The sequence below is a fragment of the Bombina bombina genome, chromosome 6, assembly GCF_027579735.1.
Source record: "Bombina bombina isolate aBomBom1 chromosome 6, aBomBom1.pri, whole genome shotgun sequence".
In the NCBI taxonomy this organism is placed as follows: Eukaryota; Metazoa; Chordata; class Amphibia; order Anura; family Bombinatoridae; genus Bombina; species Bombina bombina.
This window is the reverse complement of record NC_069504.1, coordinates 693,710,917-693,728,315: the sequence shown is the minus strand read 5'-3', so window position 1 is coordinate 693,728,315 and position 17,399 is coordinate 693,710,917. Positions and strand designations below refer to the sequence as shown.

At 37.6% G+C, this 17,399-nt stretch overlaps 1 protein-coding gene across 2 annotated transcripts in view; it reads right to left on the bottom strand.

The window, feature by feature from the left end:
* The window catches only part of LOC128663458 (PH and SEC7 domain-containing protein 4), a 139,436-nt gene extending 122,432 nt beyond the window's left edge, over positions 1–17,004 (bottom strand). For both annotated transcript variants that reach the window (XM_053717793.1, XM_053717795.1), the window contains exon 1: positions 16,794–17,004. The gene's annotated coding sequence lies outside the window, so the exon portion shown is untranslated. The remainder of the gene's footprint in view (positions 1–16,793) is intronic.
* Positions 17,005–17,399: the final 395 nt, after the last annotated feature.

Sequence of the window (17,399 nt, the reverse complement as noted above, 5' to 3'; positions counted from 1 at the left end):
ATGCAAATCCCTGGAGTACCCCTTGCCAATGCCCCAAGTACCCCCAGGAGTACACGTACCACAGGTTGAGAAATTAGGATGTAGCCTACTATTCCAGTTTATTTTTAAAAAAAACATTACATCATTATGCTACAGAAATTGTGTATATTAAATCCATAAGATTAGAGATGGATCCTTTCTTAGACATTTTCACTCAAAAAAAGTTCTAAAAACATGTCTGTCCAGTAAAGCTTATAAAAGGCTACAATCTGAGCATACAGCCTTCTTATTTAGAATTAGAAATGTTTGAATGTGGTTGAGTAGCTATTTGCCTATGGGTACCAGAGAATGTAATGCTACTTCACCCTTACTCTGTTATTGACTTATTTTCTCAAGTGTCAGACAATCGGGTTTAGCATTACCTGAGGCATCAGGCACGCCACTTATTGAATAGGAGTAAATAACCTAGTAATTTCTTATCTATAATTTTCTAATGCTATAATTTATGGATAATAATACTATTATTAGTATATCAGTCATATAGTCAGGAAAAACAACTTTGTACCAGTCTGTCAGCTCTGCATATGCTACTTATGTTATAGCTTCCAGCAGAAAAGAGAGATTTGGCTATGTGCCAACTGTTTTCACAAGAGGTGATAGATCTTTCAGAGTTTGGGTGATCCCAAATTGACATAAATAGAGGAAGGAGTGGTAATTCACATTGGAGATGGTAGAAATAAAATGAAAGAAACAAGTTGCTGTAAAGAGCCTACAAGGAATAGACTATGATTGTCAATTTAGAGACCTGTCCCATGGAACGGTTATAGTTTTATATATGACAGGACAGTCTCTGGCCCAGTCATCCATATTCTCAAAACAGTCACTTATATTACAAAACTTTGTTGTACCACACTGGAAATGGAGGGGAGAAGGAACTAATAAATAATAAGATAGGCCATAATTTCATTAGGTTTATGTAGTATAGAGACTTGTGTTTTGGAGACATAGTGAAAATCTGCCTGGCCACCAAGTTTAAAGGGACATAAAACAATACTTTCTGCCAGTACCTAAGATGGGGGTGATCAGTGGGGGGTGAGGGAAGAGAGATGTTTCGGAGGGATCAGGGGGTGGGAAGTATCAGGTGGAAGGGTAATCTCTACACTAAAGCTAACATTTACCTTACAAGCTACCTAATTAACCCCACTTACTGCGGGGAATAATAGAAATGTGGTGCGCAGCTGCAATTAACAGCCTTCTAATTAACAAAAAGCAATGGCAAAGCCATATACAGTATGTCTGCTATCTCTGAACAAAGGAGATCCCAGGGAAGCATTTACATCCATTTGTGCCATGATTGCACAAGCGGTATGTAAATAATTATAGTGAGAAACCCAAAGTTTGTGAAAAAGTTAACAATTTTTTTTTATGTGATCCCATTTGGTAGGGAAATGGTGCATATAATGTACTAAAATGGACTTAGATCAATACCTTGGGTTGTGTACTTAAAAAATAAATAAATATATATATATATATATAGTTTTGACAGGTAAATAAAAAAAATAACAATGCTCCATTTCTGTTTAAATAGAGTGATAGCAAAAATGCTAGTGAAGGGGTTAAATAATACATTTTATTTTTACACAAGAACGTCCTATTAATACTGAACCTAATATTTCATAACAAATTAATATTTCGCATATTTTTAATATATTTTTTCCCTTACACTCATTATACAACTAGTGGGCTAAATTGTAAGGACATCCCTGCTCAGCGCAAATTAATTTACTATTCTCCGTTTTTGATGTCCTATTTAATTCTGCAATACTAATTAAAATGTATTACAAACAACATGTAATCTGATGTAAAACTCACTTGGTTGTCCGGGTGCTGTTAACTGAGGCTGTTATCCCATCCAATGGCTGGTGTACGAGAAACTGTCTGTTTCCTTTGTGTTTTTGGCATGCTGATTGCTTAGCTAAGCAAAATGTTCAGGGCGAGGGGGAAGTGGTATGTCTTTCAGTAAAAAAATGGTATCAAAATAACAAGAGGATTGCATTGAGCAATGATACTTTTTTATTGGACTAACTATACATTTATAAGATGACAAGCTTTCGGAAGCTTGTCATCTTATAAATGTATAGTTAGTCCAATAAAAAAGTATCATTGCTCAATGCAATACTCTTGTTATTTTGATATCTAAATCTCTGGACTAACACGGCTACTCCAATCAAAGTAAAAAAAATGCAATGGAATAAGTTGTCTATGTAAAGGTAACCTTGTGCACTACAGAGCACTTCATTTCCAAAACAGGGGACTAATAACTCCTTCAACAGAAATGGATGGAAACATAAAAGTTTTCTGTTAATACATTTAACTAGTTATCTGACAGGGTGGATATAATTGCATTATAGAGCATTCCTATAGTCAGTTCAGCAGCACTTGTGCATAAGCCTAAACAAAAGGGCCTTGCCTCATGTTTTTTACTGCTCATTTTATTTTTGAGCAGGTTTTACTAAGTGAGTCAGCTTCCACTTTTTGTAAAATAGCACGGCAAGAAACACAAAGCTGCTATGGAGAAAATCTGATAACAGCCCTCAAAATAATTAAGCGCCTTAGCCAAATGTGCACAATGAACCAGAACAATTTCATGTCAGACATTGTTCTGCAGCCAGAAAATTGTTTTGCAGGACACATTTGTATAAAGCACTTTCACTCTTGAGGTGATATACAACAATTGGAGGATTGGACAAATGACTGGGGTCTAAAGTTTAACACAGCAAAGTGTAAAATAATGCATTTAGGGAAGAAAAATCCAAATGTTAATTACAGACTCAATGACACTTTACTGACTGTTACAGACGAGGAACAGGACTTGGGAATTATTATTTCAGATGATTTAAAACTTAGTAAACAATGTAGTAATGCAGCGAGTAAGGCTAGCAGAATGCTTGGATGTATTGGTAGAGGTATTTGCAGCAGAAATAGTAAGGTTCTTATGCCACTTTATAGATCATTAGTTAGGCCTCATCTTGAGTATTGTGTGCAGTTCTGGAGACCATATCTTCAGAAGGATATTAACAAACTTGAATCTGTGCAAAGGAGGGCTACCAAAATGGTACATGGTCTAAAAAATAAAACTTACCAGGATAGGCTCAATGACCTAAATATGTATAGCTTAGAGGAGAGAAGGGAAAGAGGTGATATGATAGCAACTTTCAAGTACATTAAAGGGTTTAGTAAAACTGAGGCTGTGGGTATTTTACATAAAATGGAAAATTCAAGAACAAGGGGTCATGAGCTCAAGCTAAAGGGTAGTAGATTCAGAAGTAATTTGAGGAAGCACTTCTTTACAGAAAGAGTGATTGATTTATGGAATAAACTTCCTCAAGAGGTAGTAGCAACAAACACTGTGGGGGACTTTAAAAATGCATGGGACAAGCATAGGGCTATCCTACGAACTAGATAAGTTTATACTGTTAGGTAAGGTCGGGCAGACTTGCTGGGCCTATGGCTCTTATCTGCCGTCAATATCTATGTTTCTATGTTTCTATGTTTCTATATCAACATCAGGTCCATACTTTATACATATTAGACCAAATTGCACAGACACCTCTCTATTAGTCTGATTTTATACACAGTACCAAAAATTCCTAATTCCCTGTAAAATGTGTTAATTATATGCAGTAAAACTTTGTAATGTACTTTAAAGGGACGGTCTACTTGATTTATTTATTGTTTAAAAAGATACGGCTAGATTACGAGTTGTGCGTTAGGGTAAATGAGCAGCATTAACAGGTCCTAACGCTGTTTTTTTTACGCCCGCTTGCAGGTTTAGGGTCACCGCATACTTCTTTGGCCTTACCGCAAAACGACTTACGTAATCTTCGTAAAGTCTTTTTTCTATGGGACTTTCATAGCGCCGGTATTACGAGTTTGTCCTGGGAGGCCAAGAAGTGAGCGGTACACCCTACCCCGTCAAGTGTCCTAACGCATTCTAAAGTCAGTAGTTAAGAGTTTTATGGTACAACGCCGTAACATAAAACTCATAACTAAAGTGCTAAAAAGTACACTAACAACCATAAACTACCTATTAACCCCTAAACCGAGGCCCTCCCACATCGCAAACACTAAAATTTAATTTTTAACCCCTAATCTGCCGCTCCGGACACCGCCACCACCTACATTATATTTATGAACCCCTAATCTGCTGCCCCCAACATCGCCAACACCTACATTATATTTATTAACCCTTAATCTGCTGCCCCAATGTTGCCGCAACCTACCTACACTTATTAACCCCTAATCTGCCACCCCCAACGTCGATGCCACTATAATAAACATTAGTTAAATATTATTAACCCCTAATCTGCTGTCCCTAACATCGCCGCCACCTACCTACACTTATTAACCCATAATCTGCTGCCTCCAATGTCGTCGCCACTATACTAAATGTATTAACCCCTAAACCTAAGTCTAACCCTAACCCTAACACCCCCTAACTTAAATATAATTAAAATAAATCTAACTAAAAATTCCTATCATTAACTAATGGCTAGATTTAGAGTTTTGCGGCCAAAGGGGTGCGTTAGCTACGCATGTTTTTTTTCCCCTGCACCTTTTAAATAACGCTGGTATTTAGAGTTCTCTGAAGGGCTGCGTTAGGCTCCAAAAAGGGAGCGTAGAGGCATATTTACCGCCACTTCAACTCTCAATACCAGCGTTGCTTACGGTAGCGGCCAGCTGGAAAAACGTGTTCGTGCACGATTGCCCCATAGGAAACAATGGGGCAGTTTGAGTTGCAAAAAAGCAGCGTTCAGCTCCTAACGCAGCCCCATTGTTTCCTATGGGGAAACACTTCCCAAGTCTGCACCTAACACCCTAACATGAACCCTGAGTCTAAACACCCCTAACCTTACCTGTAAAATAAACCCTAATATAGCTACAATATAACGAATAATTATATTGTAGCTATTTTAGGATTTATATTTATTTTACAGGCAACTTTGTATTTATTTTAACTAGGTACAATAGCTATTAAATAGTTATTAACTATTTGATAGCTACCTAGTTAAAATAATGACCAAATTACCTGTAAAATAAATCCTAACCTAAGTTACAATTAAACCTAACACTACACTAGCAATAAATAAATTAAATAAATTAACTACAATTACCTACAATTAAATCAACTAAACTAAATTACAAAAAAAACAAACACTAAATTACAAAAAAAAAAAGATTACAAGAATTTTAAACTAATTACACCTACTCTAAGCCCCCTAAAAAATAACAAAGCACCCCAAAATAAAAAAATGCCCTACCCTATTCTAAAATAAAAAGTTAACAGCTCTATTACCTTACCAGCCCTTAAAAGGGCCTTTTGCAGGGCATGCCCCAAAGAAATCAGCTCTTTTGCCTGAAAAAAAAAAACATACAATACCCCCCCAACATTACAACCCACCACCCACATACCCCTAATCTAACCAAACCCCCCTTTAAAAACCTAACACTAAGCCCCTGAAGATCTCCTTACCTTGTCTTCACCCAGCCAGGTATCACCAATCCATCCAGAAGAGGGTCCGAAGTCTTCATCCTATCCGGCCAGAAGATCCAATCAGCCAGTCAGATTGAGCTCGCATTCTATTGGCTGATCGGAACAGCCAATCCAATCCAATCAGCCAATCGGATTGAACTTGAATCTGATTGGCTGATTCAATCAGCCAATCAGATTTTTCCTACCTTAATTCCGATTGGCTGATAGAATCCTATCAGCCAATCGGAATTTGAGGAACGCCATCTTGGATGACATCATTTAAAGGAACCTTCATTCGCCGTTAGTCCGTCGGTAAGGAAGGATGGCTCCGCGTCGGCTGCTTCAAGATGGACCCGCTCCGCTCCGTATGGAAGAAGATAGAAGATGCCGCCTGGATGAAGACTTCTGACCCTCTGGAGGACCTCTTCTGGCCGGATAGGATGAAGACTTTGGACCCTCTGGAGGACCTCTTCTGGCCTGATAGGATGAAGACTTCGGACCCTCTTCTGGACGGATCGGTGATACCCGGCTGGGTGAAGACAAGGTAGGGAGATCTTCAGGGGCTTAGTGTTAGGTTTTTTAAGGGGGGTTTGGGTTAGATTAGGGGTATGTGGGTGGTGGGTTGTAATGTTGGGGGGTATTGTATGGTTTTTTTTCAGGCAAAAGAGCTGATTTCTTTGGGACATGCCCCACAAAAGGCCCTTTTAAGGGCTGGTAAGGTAATAGAGCTGTTAACTTTTTATATTAGAAAATGGTAGGGCATTTTTTTTATTTTGCGGGGTTTTGTTATCTTTTTAGGGGGCTTAGAGTAGGTGTAATTAGTTTAAAATTCTTGTAATCTTTTTTTTTTTGTAATTTAGTGTTTTTTTTTTTGTAATTTAGTTTAGTGGATTTAATTGTAGGTAATTGTAGTTAATTTATTTAATTTATTTATTGCTAGTGTAGTGTTAGGTTTAATTGTAACTTAGGTTAGGATTTATTTTACAGGTAAGTTGGTAATTATTTTAACTAGGTAGCTATCAAATATTTAATAACTATTTAATAGCTATTGTACCTAGTTAAAATAAATACAAAGTTACCTGTAAAATAAATATAAATCCTACATACACTAACACCCATAAACTACCTATTAACCCCTAAACCGAGGCCCTCCCACATCACAAACACTAAAATGTAATTTTTAACCCTTAATCTGCCGCTCCAGACACCCCCACCACCTACATTATATTTATGAACCCCTAATCTGCTGCCCCCAACATCGCCGACACCTACATTATATTTATTAACCCCTAATCTGCTGCCCCCAATGTCGCCGCAACCTACCTACACTTATTAACCCATAATCTGCTGCCCCCAACGTCGACGCCACTATAATAAACATATTAACCCCTAAACCGCCAAACTCCCGCCTCGCAAACATTAGTTAAATATTATTAACCCCTAATCTGCCGTCCCTAACATCGCCGCCACCTACCTTCACTTATTAACCAATAATCTGCTGCCTCTAACGTCATTGCCACTATACTAAATGTATTAACCCCTAAACCAAAGTCTAACCCTAACCCTAACACCCCCTAACTTAAATATAATTAAAAAAAATCTAACTAAAAATTCCTATCATTAACTAATGGCTAGATTTAGAGTTTTGCGGCCAAAGGGGTGCGTTAGCTACGCGTGTTTTTTTCCCCCCGCACCTTTTAAATAACGCTGGTATTTAGAGTTCTCTGAAGGGCTCCTCCAAAAAGGGAGCGTAGAGGCATATTTACCGCCACTTCAACTCTCAATACCAGCGTTGCTTACGGTAGCGGCCAGCTGGAAAAACGTGTTCGTGCACGATTCCCCCATAGGAAACAATGGGGCAGTTTGAGTTGCAAAAAAACCTAACACTTGCAAAAAGCAGCGTTCAGCTCCTAACGCAGCCCCATTGTTTCCTATGGGGAAACACTTCCTAAGTCTGCACCTAACATGAACCCTGAGTCTAAACACCCCTAACCTTACACTTATTAACCCCTAATCTGTCGCCCGCTATCGCTGACCCCTGCATATTATTATTAACCCCTAATCTGCTGCTCTGGACACCGCCGCAACCTACATTATACCTATGTACCCCTAATCTGCTGCCCCTAACACCGCTGACCCCTATATTATATTTATTAACCACTAATCTGCCCCCCCAAATGTCGCGGCTACCTTACCTACACTTATTAATCCCTAATCTGCGGACCGGACCTCGCCGCTACTCTAATAAATGTATTAACCCCTAAACCGCCTCACTCCCGCCTCGCAAACCCTATAATAAATAGTATTAACCCCTAATCTGCCCTCCCTAACATCGCTGACACCTAACTTCAAGTATTAACCCCTAATCTGCTGACCGGACCTCGCCGCTACTCTAATAAATGTATTAACCCCTAAAGCTAAGTCTAACCCTAACCCTAACACCCCCCTAAATTAAATATAATTTTAATCTAACTAAATAAATTATTTCTTATTAAATAAATTAATCCTATTTAAAGCTAAATACTTACCTGTAAAATAAACCCTAATATAGCTACAATATAACGAATAATTATAGTGTAGCTATTTTAGGATTTATATTTATTTTACAGGCAACTTTGTATTTATTTTATCTAGGTACAATAGCTATTAAATAGTTATTAACTATTTGATAGCTACCTAGTTAAAATAATTAACAAATTACCTGTAAAATAAATCCTAACCTAAGTTACAATTAAACCTAACACTACACTAGCAATAAATACATTAAATAAATTAACTACAATTACCTACAATTAAATCAACTAAACTAAATTACAAAAAAAACAAACACTAAATTACAAAAAAAAAAGATTACAAGAATTTTAAACTAATTACACCTACTCTAAGCCCCCTAAAAAATAACAAAGCCCCCCAAAATAAAAAAATGCCCTACCCTATTCTAAAATAAAAAGTTAACAGCTCTATTACCTTACCAGCCCTTAAAAGGGCCTTTTGCAGGGCATGCCCCAAAGAAATCAGCTCTTTTGCCTGAAAAAAAAACATACAATAGCCCCCCAACATTACAACCCACCACCCACATACCCCTAATCTAACCCAAACCCCCCTTTAAAAATCTAACACTAAGCCCCTGAAGATCTCCCTACCTTGTCTTCACCCAGCCGGGTATCACCAATCCGTCCAGAAGAGGGTCCGAAGTCTTCATCCTATCCGGCCAGAAGAGGTCTTCCAGAGGGTCCGAAGTCTTCATCCTATCCGGCCAGAAGATCCAATCAGCCAATCAGATTGAGCTCGCATTCTATTGGCTGATCGGAACGGAATCGGATTGAACTTGATTTTTCCTACCTTAATTCCGATTGGCTGATAGAATCCTATCAGCCAATCGGAATTTGAGGGACGCCATCTTGGATGACATCATTTAAAGGAACCTTCATTCGTCGTTAGTCCGTCGGTGAGGAAGGATGGCTCCGTGTCGGCTGCTTCAAGATGGACCCGCTCCACTCCGTATGGAAGAAGATAGAAGATGCCGCCTGGATGAAGACTTCTGACCCTCTGGAGGACCTCTTCTGGCCGGATAGGATGAAGACTTTGGACCCTCTGGAGGACCTCTTCTGGCCTGATAGGATGAAGACTTCGGACCCTCTTCTGGACGGATCGGTGATACCCGGCTGGGTGAAGACAAGGTAGGGAGATCTTCAGGGGATTAGTGTTAGGTTTTTTAAAGGGGGTTTGGGTTAGATTAGGGGTATGTGGGTGGTGGGTTGTAATGTTGGGGGGTATTGTATGTTTTTTTTTCAGACAAAAGAGCTGATTTCTTTGGGACATGCCCCGCAAAAGGCTCTTTTAAGGGCTGGTAAGGTAATAGAGCTGTTAACTTTTTATTTTAGAATAGGGTAGGGCATTTTTTTATTTTGGGGGGCTTTGTTATTTTTTTAGGGGGCTTAGAGTAGGTGTAATTAGTTTAAAATTCTTGTAATCTTTTTTTTTTGTAATTTAGTGTTTGTTTTTTTTTGTAATTTAGTTTAGTTGATTTCATTGTAGGTAATTGTAGTTAATTTATTTAATTTATTTATTGCTAGTGTAGTGTTAGGTTTAATTGTAACTTAGGTTAGGATTTATTTTACAGGTAATTTTGTACTTATTTTAACTAGGTAGCTATTAAATAGTTAATAACTATTTAATAGCTATTGTACCTAGTTAAAATAAATATAAAGTTGCCTGTAAAATAAATATAAATCCTAAAATAGCTACAATATAATTATTCATTATATTGTAGCTATATTAGGGTTTATTTTACAGGTAAATATTTAGCTTTAAATAGGATTAATTTATTTAATAAGAAATAATTTATTTAGTTAGATTAAAATTATATTTAATTTAGGGGGGTGTTAGGGTTAGACTTAGCTTTAGGGGGTAATACATTTATTAGAGTAGCGGTGAGGTCCGGTCGGCAGATTAGGGGTTAATAAGTGTAGGTAGGTAGCGGCGACGTTGGGGGGGCAGATTAGGGGTTAATAAATATTATGTAGGTGTCGGCGATGTTAGGGGTACATAGGGGTAATGTATGTGGCGGCGGTGTGCGGTCGGCAGATTAGGGGTTAAACATTTTTATTAGAGTGGCGGCGATGTGGGGGGACCTCGGTTTAGGGGTACATAGGTAGTTTATGGGTGTTAGTGTACTTTAGAGCACAGTAGTTAAGAGCTTTATGAACCGGCGTTAGCCCAGAAAGCTCTTAACTCCTGACTTTTTTCTGCGGCTGGAGTTTTGTCGTTAGAGTTCTAACACTCACTTCAGCCAAGACTCTAAATACCGGCGTTAGGAAGATCCCATTGAAAAGATAGGTTACGCAATTGGCGTAAGTGGATCTGCGGTATGGAAAAGTCGCGGCTGGAAAGTAAGCGTTAGACCCTTTCCTGACTGACTCTAAATACCAGCGGGCGGTAAAAAACGCTGCTTTTGATGGCTAACGCAGAACTCTAAATCTAGGCGTTAATTATTCCTATTTAAAACTAAATACTTACATATAAAATAAACCCTAAGCTAGCTACAATATAACTAATAGTTACATTGTAACTATCTTAGGGTTTATTTTTATTTTACAGGCAAGTTTGTATTTATTTTAACTAGGTAGAATAGTTATTAAATAGTTTTAACTATTTAATAACTACCTAGCTAAAATAAATACAAAAGTACCTGAAAAATGAAACCTAACCTAAGTTACGATAACACCTAACACTACACTATAATTAAGTAAATTAACTAAATTAACAACAATTAAATAAATTAAATTAAATTAGCTAAAGTACAAAACCCTCCCCCACTGAAATACAGAAAATAATAAACAAATTACAAGATATTTAAACTAATTACACCTAATCTAATAGCCCTATCAAAATTAAAAAAAGCCCCCCCAAAATAAAAAAAAATCCTAGCCTAAACTAAAGTAGCAATAGCCCCAAAGTAATCAGCTCTTTTACCTGTAAAAAAAATACAAACAACCCCCCCAACAGTAAAACCCACCACCCACACAACCAACCCCCCAAATAAAATACTATCTAAAAAAAAAACCTAAGCTCCCCATTGCCCTGAAAAGGGCACTTGGATGGGCATTGCCCTTAAAAGGGCAGTTAGCTTTTTTGCAGGCCCAAACCCTAACCTAAAAATAAAACCCACCCAATACACCCTTAAAAAAAACTAACACTAACCCCCTGAAGATCGATTTACAGTTCTAAAGACCGGACATCCATCCTCAAGGAAGCGGCAGAAGTCTTCATCCAACTGGGCCGAAGTTCTCAGCAAAGCCGGGAGAAGTCTTCATTTAAGCCGGGTGAAGTGGTCCTCCAGATGGGCAGAAGTCTTCATCCAGACGGCATCTTCTATCTTCATCCATCCGACGCGGAACGGGTCCTTCTTCAAGACATCCGACATGGAGCATCTTCTTCATCCGACTACTACCCGACGAATTAAGGTTCCTTAAAGTGATGTCATCCAAGATGGCGTCCCTTAGATTCCGATTGACTGATAGAATTCTAGCAGCCAATCGGAATTAAGGTAGAAAAAATCCTAGGTGGCGACGATGTCAGGGACGGCAGATTAGGGGTTAATAATATTTAACTAATGTTTGCGAGGTGGGAGTGCGGCGGTTTAGGGGTTAATATGTTTATTATAGTGGCGGAGATGTTGGGGGCAGCAGATTAGGGGTTAATAAATGTAGGTAGGTTGCGGCGACATTGGGGGCGGCAGATTAGTGGTTAATAAATATAATGTAGGTGGCGGCGATGTTGGGGCAGCAGATTAGGGGTTCATAAATATAATGTAGGCGTCGGCGATGTCGGGGGTGTCAGATTAGGGGTTAATAAGTATAAGATTAGGGGTATTTAGACTCGGGTTCATGTTAGGGTGTTAGGTGTAGACATAACTTTTATTTCCCCATAGGAATCAATGGGTCTGCGTTACTGAGTTTTACGCTGCTTTTTGCCCGGTGTTAGACTTTTTCTCAGCCTGCTCTCCCCGTTGAATCCTATGGGGAAATCGTGCATGAGCACGTACGACCAGCTCACCGCTGACTTAAGCAGCGCTGGTATTGGAGTGCGGTATGGATCAAAATTTTGCTCAACGCTCCCTTCTTGCCTTTTAACGCCGGGTTTGTAAAAACCCGTAATACTAGCGCTGTAGGTGAGTAAGCGGTGAGAGAAAACTGCTTGTTAGCACTGCACAGCTCAAAACGAAAAACTCGTAATCTAGTCGATAGTTTGATCATGCTCCCCATTGTGTATAGTTGCCAGATAGTGGTAACAGGATGCAGTTGTGGAGTTTGCCAACAGTCCCTGGTAGTGACAGACTGGGCTGCCTTGTGTTAGCCGGCAGTAGGAGTCATGCTTTGAGCCCAAGGAGTAATTTAACTTTCGGGCTGGAAGGCTAAAGATCTCCCAGTGCAGTATAAGCACTGCAGGATTTGGAGTGCTCGGCAACCATTTGATATAACCGGAGCTTGGATTTCCCTATGAAAGGCTTACCCTTTATTTCCAGACTGATCTCCCCCTCTCTACCCAGAGCTTGCTACTTTAAATTCTTGTGTCTGAAGCCGTGCATTTACTTACTTATATAATACTATGTTAAAAATACTTTTTACTATTAGTCACAGTTAAAACAATATCTCCACAAACACTGCAGCACACGCTCTGCATGAATCACATGTGCTGCATGTATCACAGTGAGCGTGTGCTGCAGATGAGATTCCGCTAAGCAGCAAATACATAAGAGAACAATATGCGTGCGTGTCATGTGACTGGTGTACCTGTGTGTAACGTACGTCAATATGGCGGCATGCATACACGCATCAAGAACAGGTAAACCATTGTTATTGAAAACACTTTTTTTGAACAATTTAAAGGATTACTTTCTGTTATAATTTTTAAGCTAAACAACTAACATATTAAAGTTAATAAACATTAATTAAAACCTACTGACCTATATTTTCTCCAAAACGAAGTTTCATAATGTTCTAAAAGTTATATCTTTTATTCGCCGATGATGTCACGTTATCCTGCCCACTATTTTCAGCACTGTGTGTTCAAAATACTTAAACCAATAACTTTGTGTTTAAAGCGCCATTTTGAAACCTAGGTATTGTAAACGGATTGGTACAGAGCAAAGGATACCCATGGAGTGGGTTTGGAAAACAATTAAATTTGCAGACAAGATTTCTGATATACGGTAGAGATATGTTAATGAAATGCTATTGATAAAAAGCGTATTTGGGGTAGTTAGTTAGTAACAGGCATAGAAAATATTTACTTACAGTGGCCCTTTAAGGTAAGCTGACAAATTGGCATAGATATTCATGCTAACTTGATTTTGATTGATTAGAAGGAGTTAGATTTAAGGATTTTAGCAGGCAGGTGTTAAGTGTCCCTGTAATGATTCAGATAGAGCATGTCATTTTACGCAACTTTCTAATTTACTCCTATTATCAAATTTTCTTCGTTCCCTTGCTATCTTTATATGAGAAGCAGGAATGTAAAGCTTAGGAGTTATTACATTTCTAGTACAATGTCTCTTTAACAACATATTGCTTATTTGGATGCTGTATATCTTATAACCAAAAGAAAAAGCAGGGTCTCCAGCACTTAAAACACTTTATTTTGCACAGTCAGCGACGTTTCGGGGTCACAGCCCCTTATTCATGCTTGGCCAAGCATGAATAAGGGGTTGTGACCCCGAAACGTCGCTGACTGTGCAAAATAAAGTGTTTTAAGTGCTGGAGACCCTGCTTTTTCTTTTGTAATACTGTCTCAGGGCTTGGCAGCGCCCAGAGGTCTACCGTGCACTTACTTCTACATGTGTGCTGTTCCCCTTGTTTCAAATTGTATATCTTATAACCACCAACCACAGCTGTAGACATTTGAGTAACATAGACAGACAGCTACTGAAGCCTTAGACATCTGTTTTAACATCACAACTTTGGGGTCAATTTATTACATGCCGGGCAGACATGATATGCTGTAGAGAATCATGTCCGTCCTGCATCGCTAAATGCCAACAACGTATCATTGCATAAGGATTTTTGTGTGAAATGCTTACGTAATACCGCCCCTGCACATTCGCGGCCAATTGGCCGCTAGCTGGGGGTGTCAATCATTCATATCAGATTTGGATGATTGCAGTCCGCCACCTAAAAGGTTGCTGAGAAGTTAAGGAGCAGCGGTCTTAATTATTCATTATTTATATAGTTTGATGTGTTACAAATAAATATATTTTAAATATTCTATTCAGATTTACTTTCAGTTCACATTTTAAATTCTACATTGGTGAAGACTGAGCTACCACAAAGAACTGGGCGATCAGAGGACCAGTGTATCTGCACTCCAGCCCACAGGGACTCCTAACTCATCACAATTAAAGGGACAGTAAAGTGAAAAATAAAATTGTTATGATTCAGATAGAGTATGTTATTTTAAACAACATATTAATGTACTTCTATTTATAATATTTATAATTTGCTTTGTTCTCTTAGGTAGGCTCAGGAGCAGAAATTCACAACTGGGAGCTAGTTGGTAGCTGCACATAAATGCTTCTTGTCAGTAGCTCACCTGTTCAGCTAGATCCCAGCAGTGCATTTCTGATCCTGAGGCTACCTACATTTACTACTCAACAAAGGACACCAGGATAATAGAAGTAAATTGGAAAATTGTATGATGTATCTGAATAATGAAAGTTTCATTTTGGCATTACTGTGTTTGAAAGGATTTCCTTAGCAGAGCACATGTGAGTCATAATGATTCAGACACTTATCATCTCTTACTGAAAATTAGGCCTATGTATTTCATCAAGACTAAACTAATTCATTTGAAATATATTTTTGTATCTCAAATAAATGGTCAACCACATGCACATTCAATCATTTTAGATGTAATTTAAGTACAGAGGTGTAATTTACATTATAATGGGGACATTCCCTTCAGAAAAGTCAAGCTCAGGGCTGTTTTTAAAAAAGTTTAAAAAGTTTGCCGTCCCTTCAAGGAAGAAACTTGATAATGACTTAGTAACTATATGGACACATGATGGTTGTGCCACCAAAAGGCTCACTGTTATCGAGCAATTTTTCTGATTCTTTGAAAATAATATCTTGCTTTGTTGCCAACATTTGAAACCTACTGACCTTTTTAAAGAGGTACGTTAAGGTCACGTAAATAGCTGCAAGCTTATAGCTTTTTACAAGAACAAAATACTATGTTTCAAGAAAATTACATTTCAAGAGAGTGACAAAAGAGAAAAAATAAATATATAATATATTCATGTGTTATTGAGTCTATACAATTAAAGCACATTGTGACGCATATTTATCTTAAAACTATCATATTGCAGATATTTGAAATATAAAATCCAGAATGACTGATAATACCCAGCAGATAATGTAAAATAGCAGAGATTTCACTTCACAGATATACAAAAAAAGGCTATTCTTTTTAGATTTATGAGTGCTTGACCCTACCAACCAAAACAGTTATCCTTATCAACTAGTGGGCATGTATACATGAATACTGTTTTTGTTTTCTTATTTTAATTGCTGTTGTTTACCTGTGTAACATAATTAAACAAAAAAACATCAGTGATACAATAAAATACAGTATAGTTCCATTAAAGGGCAGTTTTAGTAAACAAATTACTTGATCTAATCCAACAAGAGTCATATATGTGCAACTACCAATTAGCCGTTAGCTCCCAGTAATGCAACCCTGCTCCTAAGGCTACCTAGGTATGCTATTAACAAAGTACTAACAGAAAGAAGCAAATTAGATCATGGAAGTAAATTAAAATGATTTGCTCTATGTGAATCACGAAAGAAAAATACTGTTTGAAAAAGGCCATAATGAGTTTTCACGACAACAAAGCTGTTAAGATAAATGCAAAAATCTTGAATATAATCTGCCTAAAATGTGTTTTTGATATATTTGAAAAACACTGTGGAATTATTTCACTCTAAAGTGTTGCTAAACTAAAATGGACATTATAAAATTAAATATAACTTTTGTATAACACTTTGCAATACAGTTTTAGTATTTATTTTGTCCCAGTTTCTTGTAATTTAGCTCTGTTGTTTTTCTCAGTATTGGGCACCACCATATTAACCTAGATCCCCCTTATCTTATCTCTTCTGCTGAGGACAATTAGAGACATATAAAGTTCATAGAATCTATTGGAGCTCCACAAAAAAAAACGAAAATAATAAAAAACTTAAGTACTTTACATAAATTAAACTTTACAATAATTTCTTCAATGTTTTAGAAACAATAATATAATTTTAAAATTATATTTTCACATTATTCTCAGGTTAATCTTTGGTTTGATAAACCAACAAAAAGTAAAAGTGATTATTAATAAATAAAAAAATAAATTCAAATGTGTCCCGAAAATTGTTATAAAGTTCTTATATCCAGCTAGTCTGTCTGCATATTATTCTCAAGCAAATCTTTGCTTTAAAAACATTATTCTACCTAGCATGTATTTACTGTTCAATGGAGCTTTATTCAGTGCAAAACCACAGCATATCAGTTTTTCTAGTAAATTAGAATGGTCTTGAATTAGAAAACCTCTCACAGAGGTATTAGGTTTAGTCTATTGGGCTTTGCTCTCAGATAGGACCTGACCTCTATGACAGAATTTAATTTAAATCAATTATACCTTGTGTGCTGCCCTATTAACAACACACGCAGTATGAATCACACACAGATACATTTATGATGGAATGAAAGAAGCTCTGAATGTTACAGCAGTACTCACCCATATTTAGCTGTCAGTCCCAGGCTCCTTGTTTGTATAATTCCATATAGGTTCATTCTTAATCTGAGCTCCTCTCTGCTCCGCTTCTGTTACACTTTACTTTTTTCAATAGGAGTAAAGGATCAAGGCCTTATTGACAAATGAAGAGCAGGCTGTAAAGTGAAACAGGATCTTCTTCCTTTCTTTATATATTTTTTTTTTGCACTTCAGCTGGAGATAAAGTTTACCGGAAATAAAAAAAAAGGCAGGTCTCATATTTCTGCTGGATAGGTTCCAGTGCTGTCAGGCAGGTTTCAGTGTCACAAGAGCACAGGTTGCTGCAGCAGGCTGCGAGTATGACTGAATGTATAATCTGCATTCAAGGTCATAAAGGTGTTAGGTGTCAGTGACCTAGAAATATATCATGTAAAGGGAGATAAGACCTGCTGCATTTTTACTTGCAGATTTTACTTGATTTAAAGGGACATGTAAGTAACTTTCATGATTCAGATCAAACATTCAATTAACATGCAATATTAAGACATTTCATTTTCTTGGTATCCTTTGTTAAAAAACATACCTAGATAGGTTCGGGAGCATCAATCCATTACTGAGAGCTACCTGGTG